We start from the raw sequence: 18,428 nt of genomic DNA on the forward strand, positions 1-18,428 counted from the left end.
CTCCAGAGTGACATGGTTAGGTTTCTTCTAAAGTATAACTACAGGCCAGTATTTGTAAAGAAACAATTGCTTATTCAACATCTCAATAGTAATTGGAAAAAACATTTCCATTATACATAATTACTATAATACTTCCTGAGTAATGTACCTTCTATTTCCAGTGAAAGTAATAAAAAATATTTTGTGGTTTATTAGTCATGCTAGATTTCTCTGGATATTCATACTAGGTTACTAAAAAAATTAGGTCTTGTCAATTGTATTTATACTTCAGTGGTTACTTCTGTACACAAAAGCACTTCAGTTTTACGACACTATCTGGAAGAAGTTCAATAACACATTGTTAATACTCTACTCCTACAAAATGATTTTAAAGCTCCATGGGAATTCAGATTTGCACAAGTTATTAGGATGTGACCTTTCCCTTAGATTTCTTATTTTAGGATCAACTTCACATGGTATTTCCCCAGTGGGAGCTGCTGTACTTCCTTCACAGATAAGAAAAATAGCAATCACAAATTAGAGTGAGCAAACTTAGGGAAACATATATTTCTGTAATGGAGACAAAACTGAAATCTTAAAAGGAGACCATACTACGCGTATTCCTTGGGCTTGAGAGGAAAGCCATGTGGCTTGTTAACAAAAGAAAACAAAAGTTATGCCATTATGGTATTTCCCTGAAATTTATACCTAATTGTTTCTTGTCCTAGCTACCAAGTCTTATGACTTTTAAAGATTATTAAAGATGTTTACGTCACTCAATTTCCTACGTCCTGTCTAGTGGGAATATAAAAGGTTAAAAATATCAAACTTTTAATAATTTAAATTACTTCAGATCACAGCATCTGGACTAAAGAACAACAAGTTCACAAGCTTAAAGAAAAAAAAAAAAAACTAGAATAACACGAAAGCGATCATAGTTGCTTCCCGTTTGCCCCATGGAATAGTTGCTTCCAACTAGTGAGCTCTTACTATATAATACTGTGGTAGAACCTATACACATTATTCGTAACATATAAGTTACTAGGAGTAACCAAAGAACCAAGCAAGATATAGTTTGGACTGTACAGTTCATAATTGGCTTTTTTTTTTTTTTTTTTTTTTTGGTAAAACAAAACTGGGGAAGGAGAGAGAGTAAAGACACTTAACCCCCAAAAGGAGAGAATTTTCATCCATAATAAAGTTTTCCTGGCTGGAAACTTTATTATTTCAGAAATAAGCATCTTACGTACTTTGAGATAATTAAAAATTTCTTGATTACTATAATAAATATTTGTCAAAAATAGTAATCTTCTCAATCATATAGACTTCTGTTCATTAAAAACTTTCAAAAATAACTCCTCTATATAAAAAAAAGTATAAATATCACAAGAAAGTAATGGTCTATGCAGGATGGAAGCAAAATTCTGCTAAGGGAAACAAATGAAGCATTTTCCCCATTACAAGCAATATCATTTTAATATATTTTAACCATATGACTTTATCTTAAATTTTTTCTCTTATTATATTTTATTCTAAAATTATTTCCTTGAATATTCAAATCACAAATTTAATAATATTTGATTTTAAATAAATATTTTTAAAAATGGATCAGAATCTATTTCTACGTAAGTTCTACTTTGTTACATCTATATTTTCTTTTTTTCTTTTTCTTTTTAATTAATTTATTTATTATAAAGATGTAGGGTATACATCTATATTTTCAAAAGCAGTCATTCCCTCCTAATAACTGGCAACTTGGACTTAAAGGCCATAATGCACCCACTGCACCCTTATTTTATTTTATTGTATTATATATTTTATTTAAATTTGACATAGCCTTAGGAAATAATTTGTAACTTCCTTGATATTAAATAGAGTTTTGGTTTTTTTTAAAATTCTGGTCCCTAAACAACTGGTGAAGCTCTTTACTCCCTAACCTCCTATCACTATCATACACACAAAGCCATAAATAAAGGATCATTCATTTAAATTAACAGGAATCATTTCAATGTATTTCCAAAATACCTATATTGACTCTTGTATATTTTTTGTTCATTTACTTTTTTTTTTTTTTTTTAGAAAGCAGGGTTTATTGAGCAGACAGAAAAGCTCTCACAGTGGGAGGGGACCCGAGGGGGCTGCCCTCATTTGCCATTAACATAACCTTGCAGCAACTTGGAATGTCAGAAAAATTAATAATGCAAGAGTAATGCAATTGCAAATTACTGTCGTGGAAATTTATCTGAAGAAAATAATTTTAAAAATTAAATGAAATATGTGCATGAAGATAGATATTCACAGTATATAATGGCATAAGAATAAACAGTAATTATATAATAAATAACTGGAAACCATCTAAAAGCCGGCTGAGTAAATTATATGATATCACTAAGATGGACTACTATGTTGCGATTATGAAAAATCTGAAAGCAAAGTAGAAACAAGGAAAAATATACATAACAGCAAAAGACACTGACAGCCAAATGCTACATATACTGTCACTGTAAGTAAACAAAAAACAAATATTTGTTAACAAGAACCAAAGAAACTACAGAAAAACAGTTTTTTGTATGATTATGATCTTCTTATTTTAAAAATATTTCACAGATCTTCAATAATAAAATTGTTTTAAAAGAAATGAATGTAAAATGAAACAAGTCCAGTGGTCAAAATTCAAAAGCAAAAGTAACTTGTCCTAATTGCTAATCTTATTTCTAAATGTACCACCAAACTGCCTTTAAGACTTTCACAGTAAATATGATCTATGCTTCAATCCTGGAGCCCTGAATCATGCCCAGCGGTATGGCTAGGTGGAGAGTTTATTTGCAGAGGGCAGGACTGAACTTTGCATGTGAGCACATACAGAAAGTGATAAAGATCGGTGTGTCCTATTAGTAATTTACAGAATTGTGATTTGCTCCACCCAGTATGCCTATAATTGAATTCCTCAGTCATAAAATCATTGGGACCAAACAAGTTCAGATATCTTTTATCTAAATCCTTTTTCTTCCTTACCATCAGTTAACATATTCCTTATGGGGCTTTTCTTCTTTTTATAGATTCATTTGTCTTAGTTATAAATTAACCCACGAGCAACCCTCCCAGCCATCCAGCTCTACTGTTTCCTGCGTACCAATTTTTTTAACTTCACAATGTACGGTATAGGGGCCATTTAAACTGTCAGTCAGTAATAGATGTTCAGCAGATCATCTCTTGATTTTTTTTTTTTAAAGGTTCCTAAGGATAAATGTCACCCTAAGCAGAAATTCTCACAGCTAGGTACCCTGGCAAAAAAAAAAAAAAGGGGAACAGAACTGCTGAACACTTATTTCTTTTTTATTTTTTTTTAATTGTGGTAAAATATACCTAACAAAATCTACCACTTCAACCATTTTAAAAAATACACTGAGTGCCATTAAGCACATTCACAATGTTGTGTAACCAATCTTTTTCATCTTGATACATTGAAACGCTGTACTCATTAAATACTAGTTTCCCATTCCTTCTGCCTGGCCCAGTACCTGATAACCACCATTCTACTTTCTGTCTCTATGAATTTGACTAGTTGAGGTAACACTTCTGCTATTCTTGTTTCACCTAGAAAATGTAAACAACTGTAGTTTACTAAATTGGTTGAACATTCAAGAGAGTTGCCAGCCAAAAACAATTCAGGGTCAAAATCCAAATACTTAGCATTTCATTTTTCATGCAAAAAATATTGAATTTAGACCACTCATTTTCAGATGCCAAAGTACAAACCTGTCCCCCTACTTTGTCTTTTAAGAGCAGGGTTGTTTTAATTTTGATTTTAGTGTTTTGGGTTTTTTGTTGTTGTTTTTTTAAGTCACTCTGCTACCCAGGCTGGAGTGCAAAGGCTGATCATGGTCAGTCTTTTGATTTTAAATGGCTTTAGACTTTCTAAAGTTAAACTGATTTTAAGTCAGGTGCAGTGGCTCACGCCTGTAATGCCAGTACTTTGGGAGATGGAGGTGAGAGGATTGCCTGAGCCCATGGGTTCGAGACCAACCTGGGCAACTTGGCAAGACCTCTCTCTACAATGAATCAAAAAATTAGCCAGGGTGGTGGTGTGAGCCTGTGGCTCCAGCTACTTGAAAGTCTGAGGTGGAAGGATTGCCTGAACCCAGCAGGTCAAGGCTATAGTGGCCTGGGTGAGAGTGAGACTGACAAATAAATAAATAAATAAATAAGAAACTGATTTTGCAAGCAAACATAATGCTGTCATTGATTTCCTTTAAGAATCCCAATTCCAGCGGCTCAGCCTGTAATCCCACGCCTTTGGGAGGCTGAGGTGAGTGGATTGCCTGAGCCTGCGGGTTCGAGACCCGCCTGGGCAGCGAGACCTCATCTCTATAATACATCAAAAAATTAGCCGGGTGTGAGAGCGCATGCCTATAATTCCGGCTACTCGGAAGGCTGAGGCGGAAGGATCGCCGGAGCCCAGCAGGTCGAGGCTGCGGTGGCCGGGAGCGGACACTGCACTCCAGTCTGGGCGACAGAGTGAGACTCCAACTCAAAAAGAAATAGAATCCCAATTCCCTTAGTACTACTCGTATTCACTCAATTATTTTGCCTAGAAGTAACATGGTCGTCTTCTCTCATCTCACTATTCAAATATAAGACTACTAATTCTAAATTCCTGTTCAAGTCTTGTCCTGAATAATGAAGATTGGTAGACCAAGAGATTATGAAGGAGACTGAAATACTTTCACAATTTTGGTTTGAACATTCAAATCAGAGCCTTACTGTCACCAACTAAATGCTTTACTAAGTGGGCCCCAAAGAGGCAGAGGTTTATGGAGTTTTTCCCACTCACAGGTTTTCTAGAGGGCTCAAAGAAATTGGCTGAAGCATTAAGTGAACTAAGTAGAGATCAGTCTTGCAGAGGTGGGGATGAAAGGGTGTACAAAAAGGATTTAAAAACACAGCACAAGAAACAGCCCTGATAAAATGAATGCCCCTGTCTGACTCTATTTTAAGATTTACAAATGAACAGAAATACCCCATAAATCAGCAAAAATATAATGATTGTTTAGTGACTTCAAAGTGACAAGTAAAAAACTTTTTGTCTTGAAATGACCTGAGGCCTACGGAAAAGTTTCAAAGATAGTGGAGAGAGCTCCCATGTACCCTTCACCCAGCTTCCCCTGACATTAACACACTATGACCATGGTGCAATCAAAACTGACACACTGAAACCAAAATATGGAATCAACCTCAGAGCCCTTCAACAGCTGAATGGATAAAGGAAACACAGTATATACAGACACAATGGAATACTGCTCGACCATGAACAAGTATGAAATCCTGTCATTCATAGCAACATGGGTAGAACTAGAGGCCATTGCATTAAGTGAAGTAAGTGAGGCACAGGAAGACAAATACCACCTATTCTCACTCATTTATGAAAGTTTAAAAAGCAGAGAGGAGAATAGTTACTAGAGGCTGGTGCGGGTGGGAAAGAGGGGGGTTACCCACAGTCAAAGGTTGGTTAACAGATACAAAATTACCGCTAGATAGGAGGAATAAAGTTCTAGTGCTCTATACCGTGGTAGGGGGCATATAATTCACAGCAATCTAGTATTCATTTTCAAATAGCTAGAAGAGCAGAGTCTGAATGTGTCCAACATAAAGAAATGATAAATGCTTGAGGTGATGGATATGCCAGTTATGCCTATTTGATCATTACATATTGCATGCATATGTTAAAACATCACACTGTACCCCATACATATATGTACAATTATTATGTGTCAATTAAAAATAATAATAAAAGCCAAAAAAGAGCCTAATAAATTGACTATGGTATAATATTATAAACTATTTGGATCTCCACCAGTTTTTCAACTAATCCTTTTTCAGTTCTGGGATTCAAGCCAAGATCCCACATTGCATTCAGTTGTCATGCTGCAGTATTCTCCTCCAAATCTGTGTTAGATCCTTTGTAAAGATGTGTCTTTTATGGCCCTGATGCTGTTGAAGAGTGCTGGTCAGGTATTTTAAAGAATGTCTCTCTGCTTAGGTTTGTCTAAAACTTTCTGAATGTTCAAATGAGGTTATGGACGTCTGGGAAGAATACAAAAGGCATGATGTGTCCTTTTCCGGATATCACATCAGGGGCATATGAGCTCAATATGTCTTATTACCACTGATATTGACCTTGAACACGTGGTTAGAGTAGTGTCTGCTAGGATTCTCCACTGTAAAGTGACTTTTTTTTTCTTTGTAATTATTAAATATTTGGGAGAGATATTTTGAGGTTATACAAATATCCTGTTTCTCCTCAAACTTTCACTCACTAATTTTAGTACTCACCAGTGGACCTTGTATGCAGCAATTATTGTTATGGTTTTGTGACAACAATTTTTCTTCTTTTTTAAAAAGATATGTTACCCAGGCTGGAGTGGAGTGTATGATCATAGTTCATTGCAACCTTAGACTCCTGGGTTCAAGTGATCCTTCCACCTCAGCCTCTCAAGTAGCTGGGACTATAAGCACACAACACCATGCCAGGCTAATTTTTAAACATTTTTTGTAGAGATGAAGTCTTGCTATATTGCCCAGGCTGGTCTTGAACTCCTGACCTCAAGTGATCCTCCTCCCTTTGCCTTCACAGTGTTGGGATTACAAGCATGAGTCACCATGCCCAGGCACTGTGACAGCAATTTTATGTTTCCCTTATTCCTTTTACATTGATCAATTTAAAGTCTTGCAAGGAAAATTTTTCCTTCTCCCTCCATTTATTTATTTATTCAGTATTTATATCAGTTTGGACTTATGTGTGTATATATATATTTTTTATTTGAGAGGCTATAATCCAAAACTATAGTTAGTTATTTTATTGCTCAAATTGTTCCAGTTTTGGCCACTGGAAGCTTGTGCAGGTTGACTCTTTCTAGAGTGCATACTTATTTCCTGGGACCACAAGATCCTCCAGGCTCACCTTGTATTTTCTTTGCCCTAGGCCTTAGAATCAACCACTTTTCCAAAGAGCTCTGGGTTCCTTTAAGGGAAAATGTTACAGGCTGAGTCCCCTATGCGCAATGCTTGGGACCAGAAGTGTCTTGAATTTTGGAATACTTGTATTACACTTATTGGTTGAGAGATTATAATCCAAAACTAGAGCATTTTCTTTGAGCAGCACAACTGTGCTCAAAAAGTTTTGCATTTCAGATTTTTGTGTTTGGGATGTTCAACCTGTATTTGTAAACCACAACCTAGTTTGCTACTGGGGAGTCATGGCTTCTAGGCCCTCTCAGCAGACTTACAAATATATGTATGTATGCTAACCCAAGTATATAGGCACCTCTGTGTTAACGTCTGTATTTATATATCTGACATTCTTTATTCAAAGCTGTGGATTCCATTTATCTGCAGATTTCAGGAAAATGAACCATCCTGTAACTTTCATGATTTATCAAGATAAATAATCCCAAAACTACACAAAGCCTTGAAGTGACTTACGTCTTTCTTCCCTTGCCAAACACACTTTGGAACTAAGAACTGCCTTAGAACCCTAGGATCAGGCCGCAAAGGTATACGTTCTCCATGATGGACTTTCCAAAACTTTGCCTGGAGCCCCTGAAATCATACTCCAATCCAGTCAGTCCCAAGAAGGAAGTAGTTTCAATGTAGCGTACTAGCTTTAACTCAGCAATTCTTCCTCCAAGAAAAAAGCTCATCCTGCATATATGAAGCTACTTTCTCCTTTGTGATCAGAGATTACGATGGCCTTTAGGTAACCAGGCAAGAGATCTTAATTTTTATCTTAATTATAAAGATCATAAGAATTTCAAATAATGTACATGTAATTATTACTCGGGTAGAAAAATAAGAGGAATGTAAAAGACTTATTAGAGATTTCTTTCTAAGGATTTGAGCTATTTCTCAATTTCTAGGTCATTTTCCTATCTTTGTTTTGTCTTAGACAAGTATGTTATTATGTACACCAACTGACTGGTAAAACATATAGCAGAACTATTATGATAGCTAAAATAAAAGCTAAGAAATTTTACAATAAAATATTGTGAGGAATCTATATGTTCTTTAAAAAGGATTTTTTAAATACAAATTCAGTATAATAAATTCCAATTTTACCTACCGTTAAAGGGTGACTCTTGCTTGAGAAAATGGCCTTCTCGTTGTATGTCTACAGTTTAGGGTTGGCTTCTTTCAAATCTGAACAATTAAAAAGAAACAAGATTTTCAATATACACCCATATTCAAAATCCTCACAACAACCTAGGCTGCCAAAATGTATATGCACAAATAAATTTATTTTCTCTGTTGGATTTCATTCTGAATGTTTGCTTTCCCTGAGCCTACAACGCTTACACTTTCTATTCTCTAGAAGTAAGGCACAGACCACCAAATAACTCATTATAAATCATGCATTGCTGTAGAATCACCTACTTTGCTATTTCAGTCACTGACATGAATTAAGGTCTTTTTTTGTGTGTCACACAAAGGGTGATTCTGACATTACATGCAGACTTAAGAAAAACCAGATCATAAAAGGATTAATAACCTTGAAAGTTAGATGTTTGGTAAAAGTTATACATTGCAAAAATGATACTTACTATCTCACACTAGATGACACATTGCTATTACAGCTGAGGTGAAAGGACAGTTGTATGCCATAACCACTTAGGCACAACGGATGCAGCACACCCCTCGTGGAGTAGATTTTTCAGAGGAATAACCAGAGAGCGGACTAAGTAAACACGCCTAAGGTCTTGGGATTCACACCCTTGTCTTTTCTGAAGGGCTCAGTGATTCCAGAATACTTTTCCACGAAGACAAAACAGCACCTACTGCCAAAAGCCTTATCATGAGGCCTGAAAGGTGCCAACATCCAGACTCAACATCCTGCACAGTCTAGGCCTCACAAAAGTCTACACTTTTTCTCTCTTTTCTTCTTTACCCTTTAATTTAGAATTTGATGACTTGATGCGTGGCATAAAAGCATTAAACCATGAAGATAAAATGTTTTCCCATTTTATCTGTACTATACAAGAATATAAACTACAGTGAATGTATTTTGCTTACTTATTCCTTTCCCTTACCTCTATTGAAATTGCAAGCTTTTTAATGCAGACTCAATAGCAATAATAAAATGACAATTTGTTTTTTCTTGAATGTGACACGTTCTTGTTTAAAAAAGAACGAATGTGTCGCTGTTCTATGCCTGCATGTTTTGCGTGTTCTGGTTGTGACTGCTGACTTGTATCATAGCAATTTACATAAACACTCTGAAGTGTTAGCCAAAAACAAAAAGAGCATCTACACTAGAACTATTCATTATATAGAACATGTTTAACATACGAGAAACAACTTTATCTATAAATTACTACTTTGACTTTTCTCTTTTTAGCATTTAAGGCAACTATAAAAAAAGGGCTCAAATATGTGAAAACGAAAGGAAAGAACACTAATAAAGAAAATGAAAGAAAATTAGGTAAAGAATTAAAGAATGTTGATTCCAGGTTAAGATTAAGGTATAGTAGCTTTCCTTGATACCTGTCCCAATTTCCCTTTGAAATACTTACGCAAACTTATGTAACTTAGCAAAGCATGATAAGTGTTTACTTTCTAAAAAAGGCCTAGATAAGTTTATAGGTGAATGTTTTTTAAACTTTCAAGGAAGAGACAATTTTCTTGCTATGCAAATTTTTGTCCAAGTAAAAAAGACCACACTGACCTAATTAATTTTTCTAGAGTAGAATAATACTGATATTAAAACCTGACAGGGAACAAAGAGAAAAATATCCATCCCACTTAACAAGGTTGATTTCAAATGATAAATAAAATGCGAATTAGCAAATTAAATCATTTACTAAAATAACGAGACACCATAGCCAAGTTACATTTTTTTCAGAAAGGCAAAGAAGGTTTAATATTAGAAAAATCTATTAAAACATATCACAGCATTAGATCAAATTTTAAAAGAAGTCACACAAATACTGTAAAAAATGAAAAAGTACTCAATGAAATTCAACATCCATTCTTGACAAAACTTGTTTTAAAAAGTAAGAAACTGGCAGGGTGCAGTAGCTCAAGCCTGTGATCCCAGCACTTTGGGAGACTGAGGAGAGGGCATTGCCTGAGCCCATGGGTTTGAGACCCGCCTGGGCAACTTGGCAAGACTTCATCTCTACAATAAATTAAAAAACTAGTCGGGCGCAGTAGTGTGCACCTATAGCTCCGGCTAACTTGGAAGGCTGAGGCGGAAGGATTGCCGGAGCCCAGCAGGTCGAGGCTGCAGTGGCCATGAGCTTGTCACTGCACTCCAGCCTGGGTGACGGAATGAGACTCCAACTCAAAAAAAAAAAAAAAAAAAAAAGGTAAGAAACTTTAAGAACAAGAATATTTATTTCAAACATAACCAACAATACCATCTTAATTGTGAAATATTTGAGCAGCATTTACAAAAATGTGTTCTATAGATAACTTGTTCCTTAAGATTTTCCAACAGAAAAGATTCTACTGTAAAATAAATGTGCCTATGTTCTTCATTTTCGGAGATTAATAAAGTACATTAGTTTGTATATACGCTGTAAGGCTTGCATTTAAAAAAAAAACAAAAAACCCAACCATCAACAATAACAATCTGCTTCTCCGTTTAATTCAATGGTCCTCAAACTTATGTGAACACTTGTTTCTTCATTTTCTATTATTTCACTCCTCGATCTACTTTACTGTGTGTTTTTGTTTGTTTGTTTTTGAGTTGGAGTCTCACTCTGTCGCCCAGGCTGGAGTGCCGTAGCACACTCATGGTCACTCCAGCGTCGACCCGCTGGGCTCCAGCGATCCTCCCAAGTAGCCAGGACTACAGGTACGCGCTACCACGCCCAGTTAATTTTTTATTTATGGTAGAGGCAAGGTCTCGCCAAGTTTCTCTGGCTGGTCTCGAACCCACGGGCTCAGGCAATCCACTTGCCTTGGCCTCCCAAAGTGCTGGGATTCTAGGCTGAGCCACCGAGCCCGGCCTTTCCTGTGGTTTTGGTCACCCACCTTTCTACTGAAACTCAAGCACAAGTTGTCTCCTTCCTGCCAAAATCCATTAGACTTTTAAAAATGTTCATTCTAGCCGGGCTCGGTGGCCCAGCCTGTAATCCCGCGCTTTGGTAGGCTGAGGTGAGTGGATTGCCTGAGCCCGCGGGTTCGAGACCCGCCTGGGCAACTTGGCGAGACCTCATCTCTACAATAAACCAAAAATTAGCCGGGTGTGGTAGTGCATGCCTGTAGTTCCAGCTACTTAGAAGGCGGAGGCGGAAGGATCGCCGGAGCACAGCAGGTCGAGGCTGCGGAGGCCGGGAGCGGCCACTGCCCTCCAGTCTGGGCGAGAGTGAGACTCCAACTCAAAAAAAAAAAATGGTTTTTTTCATTCTATTTTTCTGTTGGTATGCTAGTAAATATTTAACTGGCTCCCTCTGCAGGGAAAAATGCTCTAATTTGTCGTACTTGTCAATTTCTGTCGTGTAAACACTCCCACCCTGACTGATTTCAAATTACCATAGTGGTGTTACTAAGCAAACTTGGGAAGAGATGGTGCAGAAGCAGAAACATTATACATGATTCCACTATATAGATACAATTAGCATGAATCATCTCAGCAATGTAAAATAATTAGAAAGTGATGTAGTTTGTGTATTTATTACTTTTGTTATTAATATAACTTGTTTGATTGTAAGTATATCTAAATTAATTTTTAAGAATGGCTGTGCATAACAACTGGCACATTAAAATCCTGAAATTTAACTGACTTTCAAAAGCTTGTCTGACCTGCCTCCAGCACAACACGGTCTCTGCCTCTGTAGCATTTGATATTTTGTCCATCATCCTCTATATTGAAACTGTCTCCTCTCTTAGCTACCCAGAGACCAGCTTTTCCTAATTCTTATCCTATGATTTTCAGTCCCTTTTTACGGTACCTCTTCTTTTTGAGTTTTTCTATTTTATATAGTCTCCAGTTTCTTCTTGGCCTTCTTCTTTCTTTATATCCTTGCCCTTGGCACTGGGACCCATAAACACATCAACTTGCTTGCAGCCCCCAAATCTTTATCTCTAACCACAACTCTTCTCTTGAGGGTTCTAAGGAAGCACAGTTCAACACGTAATCGGACCACTGCCCATTTCCCGCCAAATTAAAAAAAATTCCATTCTTTACTGGGGTCTTTCAAAATATATTAAAGGAGATTCAATTCATAACCACAAAGCAATCCTTCTCATATCCCTTTTCCCCTCCCTTCAATTGTTTTCACACACCACACTCTCCTAAGCGGCTCCTTCACCAAAAGCCCTCCCACCTACACACTTCCTCCGTCCTCAGCTCAGTAGATTCATAATCTCTGCCTCTTCCTCTCCTTCCCAGCATTTTATTATGTATGGCAGCTTAAGTCGCCAACTTTTCATGACCAGTTCCTTTCTACTCATTCTCAAATACTTTTTCATAAAATATAGAAAATGACTGTGTAAGATTATCTAAGGATTGGGGAAGGAATAATTATACCATCAAATTAAAATTCTCTTGGGTGGATTTGGGGGAGGTAGAAGTATATCAACATTCTCAAATGACTAATTTTTGTCGCATCCAAATACATGGTTCAGTCCCCAACCCTGCTACAGCTGGCTGACTCTGTTAGAGGCCAGACTCAAGATGGGTCGATGACATTCTTCCCCAGATTTTTTACAAGACTCGTACAAAATTTGCTATATTCAATTGACCTCTAAATCCTGAGGAACAAAATAAAATGACTGTATTTGGATTAAGAGAAATTTGAGAGAAATAAAGAATTTCCTAACAATGGTAGATGTTAAGTGATGGTGGAGTTACTGAATATAAATTAAAGATGTGGCGATCTAATTTATTCTCAAAGGTAACAACGATAGGTACTTTCAAGTTTCTTATTACTTACAAGACATGTAAACTTATTTGCAGTCAACTACAACAGCTGCAAGTTTAGATTTAATCCATAGTTACACCTGAATGTAGTTAAACTAATATAGATCTAATTGTTAAATGTGAAAGGGTGGTGGTGGTGGGGTAGACTTCTCTTTCTCTGGAAGGTTAAATACTGGAAAATTAGGTTCTTGTGCAAGACAGGGTAGCTGGGTTCAGATTGCCTGGGATCAAATCCTAGTTGTATCATCTGGCAGGTTATTTTACATCTCTGTTCCTGTTTCTTCTTCACCTTGACAGTGTATATGGTTGTTGAAAGAATAAAATGAGACAACGTATGTAGTGTGCTTAAAGTAGGACCTGAGACATAATAAGTGCTCAATAAATATTAACTACAAGGGGGGACCCCCAAAAAACCCCGAATTATCTTTTGGAGGGCGAGTGCCTTGTAACACTTGCCCCACTAGGCAAGTGTTCTAGGAACTCACTGATATCAGTGTATCAGTAAGCATTGTTGTAAGAGGCTGTACTCAGCTTCAGTGAATTTTTTTTTTTGTGGCAAACAGGTGACTGGTTTTTCCACCATGACAACACATCTGCCCACATTGCAGTAAGTGTTCTGCAGTTTTTGACCAAAAACAGCATGACCCCCATTCTTTACCTTCCTTAATCACATGATCTTGTTCCCAGCTACTTTTTTTGTGTCCCCAGGGGAAAAAAGTCCTTACAGGGAAATATTTTCCTGATGTGGAAGAGGTGAAACAAAAATTGGCAGAAGCACTAAAAGGCATCAAAACTGATGAATTAAAAAACTGTTTTGATAGCCAGCCGTGGTGGCACGTGCCTGTAATTCCAGCTACTTGGAAGACTGAGGTGGAAGGATCACCTGAGCCCAGGAGGTCTAGGCTGTGGTGGCCACCAGCATGCCACTGCACTCCAGCCTGGGCAACAGAGTGAGACTTTAACTCAAAAGCAAAACAAAACAAAACAAAAAAACACACCAAAAAAAACTTTTGATCAGTGGAAAAAGCATCTCGATAGGTGTATTGCATCAAATGATGTATTGCATCAAATGTATCAAATGTACCTAGAAGCTTAAACATGTAAGAATAAATACACAATTTTTTATAAATAAATTCCGGGGTTTATTATGGTTCCCTCCCTTGTATTACAAACAATAGCTAGATGACTGTTTTGGTGCTTGAGCTAATTAAGGAATAGTCACTTAGAAGGAATGGTTCGGGATTAATGGAAAGAAAGCATTCTCTAAACGTGAAATCATATGGTTACATTTATAAATGGATTATAAACTAAGTTATCCTAATGAGTAATATTACTCCAAAAAGTTATGGCAGCTATTTATGATTAGAATATAGAATGGGACTATAGTTTGAAATATTAAAGCAACAATTATTTGTTGACCATCTGCTTTTTGTTAGTAATATTCTAGACAATGGAGATATGGAATGAACAAAACACACAAACATTCCAGCTCTTGTGTAACTGCACATATGAAGAGGTAGTAAAAAAATTAGATGTGGAAGGATCATCTGCTATATCTGTCTTTTGGAAAAAAAAAGAGGATAGAAACTAAGGCTGTTATAGACAATTAGTAGTTATCACAATAAGTCATTGGAATTTATGAGTCAAAGTCTATTGACCTCCTTCTGCCAATTTCAGGATTAGTGATTCAATACTTTTCGGGGGAAAAAAAACCAAACCCCATTTATAACTGATATCCAATTATATTTTGTCTCAGAAAGAGAAACATAAACATTTTGTTCATATTACATTCAGAATAAAAGCATACCTATTTGATCTGATTAGTAGATAAAAATATATTCCATTTCCATTTTATAGTTAGAGACTCAACCAAAAAGAGAGATTTAGAAAGTGGGAAACAGAAAGAAAAAAGAAGAGATTCATTAGGAGGAGAGAAGCAGAGACAGAAGAAAAGAGAAAACAAGATAGAATATAGCAAACACCAGGAATGAAAAAAAAGGTGGAGGGGGAAGAGGGAATAAAAACTAGAGCTAGAGCCAGCATTGAATGAAAAAGGCGGGAAAGAAGGGAAGAAGAAAGACAGGAAAGATAGAAAAGAGAAGAGATGCTCAGAAATCCTGTTTTGTTGGACGTAGTAACTTTTTCATGTTCAAACTTTGGCTATAGGCAATAGAAAGAGTCGTCATTGGTTCTTTAAATATTAAGAAATTAAGAACTCATCCAAGTTATTCAACCCAAAAGTTTTCACATTGACAATTACAGATAAATGCTATCTTAAGGAAACTACCTTTGCTTTTCTCCTCATTCACATTTTCCCAAATTCTATGCCTGTTATTCATTTTTCCATTTGAAATGTTTTGTCCATCATCACCCTACATTCATTGAACAATAGTCAACAAATAGTTACTGAATAACTGGCACAGTTCTAGGCACATGTCAAATTTTTTACACATATTTTAATGAAAAGTATAAGCTTTCTTAATAACACACACTGGAAATTGGCCATTTTAACAAAAGATTCTACCAGACTTCAAGTGAGACAATTTTTTTCTTCTGAAGCTAACATTTTTCTTTACTGCTATCATAAGAACTAATACAATCCCTATGGAAACAATATACCTGATTAAAATATAGAAATATTCTGGAATTTCCCCCTAAAATACAGTAAGGGTATCACTCCTACAGGAGTCTACAGTAAGGCTATCACTCCTGAAGTCTTCCAGATCCTCTGAAGTACAGTTAATCAATCCGTGATCATTCTAGCTGCTAAACATTGACAGTTTGTAATAACTAAATCACATAAGATGAAAAATAAAAGTTATTCAAACTTTCACCCACATAAAAATGGCCTCCCAAAGACATTCTCAAGGGGGGACTCATGCCTTGCTCAACCATAGCATGGCATCACAGGAGCAAGAACAAATGATTTACAGGTCACCAGCTTGACATGATTTACGTAACTCACTTCTGCAGAAACTCACATTACTGGTGAAAAACATCACATTAAAGAGGAATTTACTATAAATATTAAAATTGGAAATAAGTGAATGGCTGAGAAGGTATTAGAAATTAAGACTTGCTTTAAAAATAATTGTGGAACCAACTGTACAGATACCTTTAACATCAAATTTGCATGCAGATTTAGGAAAATGTAATTATAAGTACTGATAAAAACAACCAGAAACTTAGTATATTAGATTTCCAATACAGCCAATTATGAAGGAGATATGTTCTGGTAAGTCCATATTCAGAATAGGGTATCATAGCACCTTAGGGCTGGAGAGGACCTCATAAGTCACCTAGTTCATTTCTCCCACCAAAGTGAGGTTTCTTTTTTTTCTTTTCGAGTTGGAGTCTCACTCTGTCACCCAGGCTGGAGGGCAGTGGCACGCTCACAGTCACTGCAACCTTGACCTGCTGGGTTCCGGTGATTCTTCCGCCCCAGCCTTCCAAGTAGCTGGAACTACAGGCACTCACCACCACGCCCAGGTAATGACTTCTTAACAGATGATCAGTAATGACTTCTTAACAGATGATCAGACTCTTATGTTGCTATGTCTAATGCCAAAGTACTCAATTTCTCACAAGGCAGGCTTTCCCACTGTTGAACAGTTGTAATTAATAGCTTTCCTTATACTGAGCTGAACTATGCCTCCCCTAATTTCTAGCAATCCTTGGACAAAGAAGGGTGCCTACACGACAGTAAGCTTCACAGGGGAAAGAGCCAGTCTGTCTTGCTAACTGCTATCATACCAGTGTCTAGCACAAGAGGTGGCACAAAAAAGCAAAAATGATGACTGCCCTGCAGGACTCGGTCACCAAGTCCACCCAATTCATCCTTTAGGGCAACAGTCCTCTAACTCTGGAGCAAAGGTAGTTTTCTTTTCAACCCATGGTTGATACTTGCATAAAATTCAAAATCATGTGCTTGAATGTCATGACAATTTTAAAGGCTCCCTATCCTCAAATCTGTACTTGTGCTGGGTCAGTAGCTAGGTTTGTGAAGCAGCATCAAGCTACAACCCATCCTTTGAGCATCACTCGCTGCTCAGAGCATCATCCACATCTGCCCTTCCTCCTCACTCCTACAGGCCCTCCTTGTGTTATGTCCGGATTTTGTAATAGCTTCCTGACTCCTTTCCTGGCATTCTACTGCCAAATCAATCTTTTGATTAAATCTTCTCACTCTTCTTCTTAAGACCTGGGATCTCCTCACTCCTTATGAGATAAAACCCACACTCCTCCTCCTGCATTCCAAACACTTTATATCGCCTAACCCCAAATCTACATTTCCAACTCTATTTTTTACTGCTCATATTCTCCGCTACAAACTGGTTAATCTCTGTAAAGTTTCCCCCAACTCTATGCTTATTCACTTACTCCAGGCTTTGTTTTCTTATACTGGAAATTATTTTTTCCTTCCTCTTTGGCTATCTAGAGTCAATAACTTTTTTTTTAGTTTGAGGTGAAATTCACAACTTAAAGCGTATTTGAAGTGTACAATCCAGTGGCATTTAGTACATTCTTTTTTTTTATTTTTTTGAGTTGGAGTCTCACCCTGTCACCCAGGCTGGAGGGTAGAGGTACACTCATGGCCACCCTAGAGTCGGCTTACTGGGCTCCAGGAATCTTTCCGCCTCAGTCTTCCAAGTAGCCAGAACTACAGGCATGTGCAGCCATGTCCAGCTAATTTTTGATTTAGTGTAGAGACAAGGTCTCACCAAGTTGCCTGGGATAGTCTCGAACCTGCGAGCTCAGGCAATCCACTCGCCTCGGCCTCTCAAAGTGCTGGGATTACAGGCTGAGCCACCAAGCTCAGCCTGGTACATTCTTAGAGCTGTGCAGCCATCACCCCTACGTAGCTCCAAAACATTCTCATCACCTCCAAAGGAAATCCTGTACCCATTAAGCAGTCACTCCCCCTTTCCCCTGCCCCAGCCCATGGTGACCACTAATCTGTTTCCTATCTCTGTGGATTTATCTTCTCTGGATATTTTGTACCAATAGAATCATACTTTTATTGTTATTTACTTCTTGTTTATTTCTCTGTGTATTTTTTATAAGGCTCCCCTGTCAAGTCCTGAATTTCTGAAGTCCAGTTCTATTCCTACCTTCTCAACAAGGTTTGTCCTGGCTATACTCTCCACTCCACACTGACCTTCTTCTCTTTTAAATTTCTGTAGCATCTGTTTTTTGCCTCACTTATTTTATCCCTTAACCATATAGTGCTGTGAGCTGTTGGTTAACTATTTCAACTTAATCCCTTTTGACTCATGTCGATTAAAAATTCCAAGTACAAGCCGGGCTTGGTGGCTCAGCCTGTAATCCGTGCTTTGGGAGGCTGACGTGAGTGGATTGCCTGAGTCCGTGGGTTCGAGACCCACCTGGGCAACTTGGTGAGACCTCATCTCTACAATAAATCAAAAATTAGCTGGGTGTGATAGCGCACCTGTAGTTCCAGCTACTCGGAAGGCTGAGGCAGAAGGATCTCCGGAACCCAGCAGGTTGAGGCTGTGGTGGCCGGGAG

General features: G+C 37.3%; 1 protein-coding gene across 1 annotated transcript in view; it reads right to left on the reverse strand.

The window, feature by feature from the left end:
- The window catches only part of PPARG (peroxisome proliferator activated receptor gamma), a 155,535-nt gene that overhangs the window by 124,194 nt on the left and 12,913 nt on the right, over positions 1–18,428 (reverse strand). Inside the window, exon 2 of the mRNA XM_008061423.1 lies at positions 8,099–8,175. The gene's annotated coding sequence lies outside the window, so the exon portion shown is untranslated. The remainder of the gene's footprint in view (positions 1–8,098; positions 8,176–18,428) is intronic.

Source organism: Carlito syrichta, unplaced genomic scaffold (genome assembly GCF_000164805.1).
Source record: "Carlito syrichta isolate Samal-C Ts95f unplaced genomic scaffold, Tarsius_syrichta-2.0.1 Scaffold305248, whole genome shotgun sequence".
Lineage (NCBI taxonomy): Eukaryota > Metazoa > Chordata > Mammalia > Primates > Tarsiidae > Carlito > Carlito syrichta.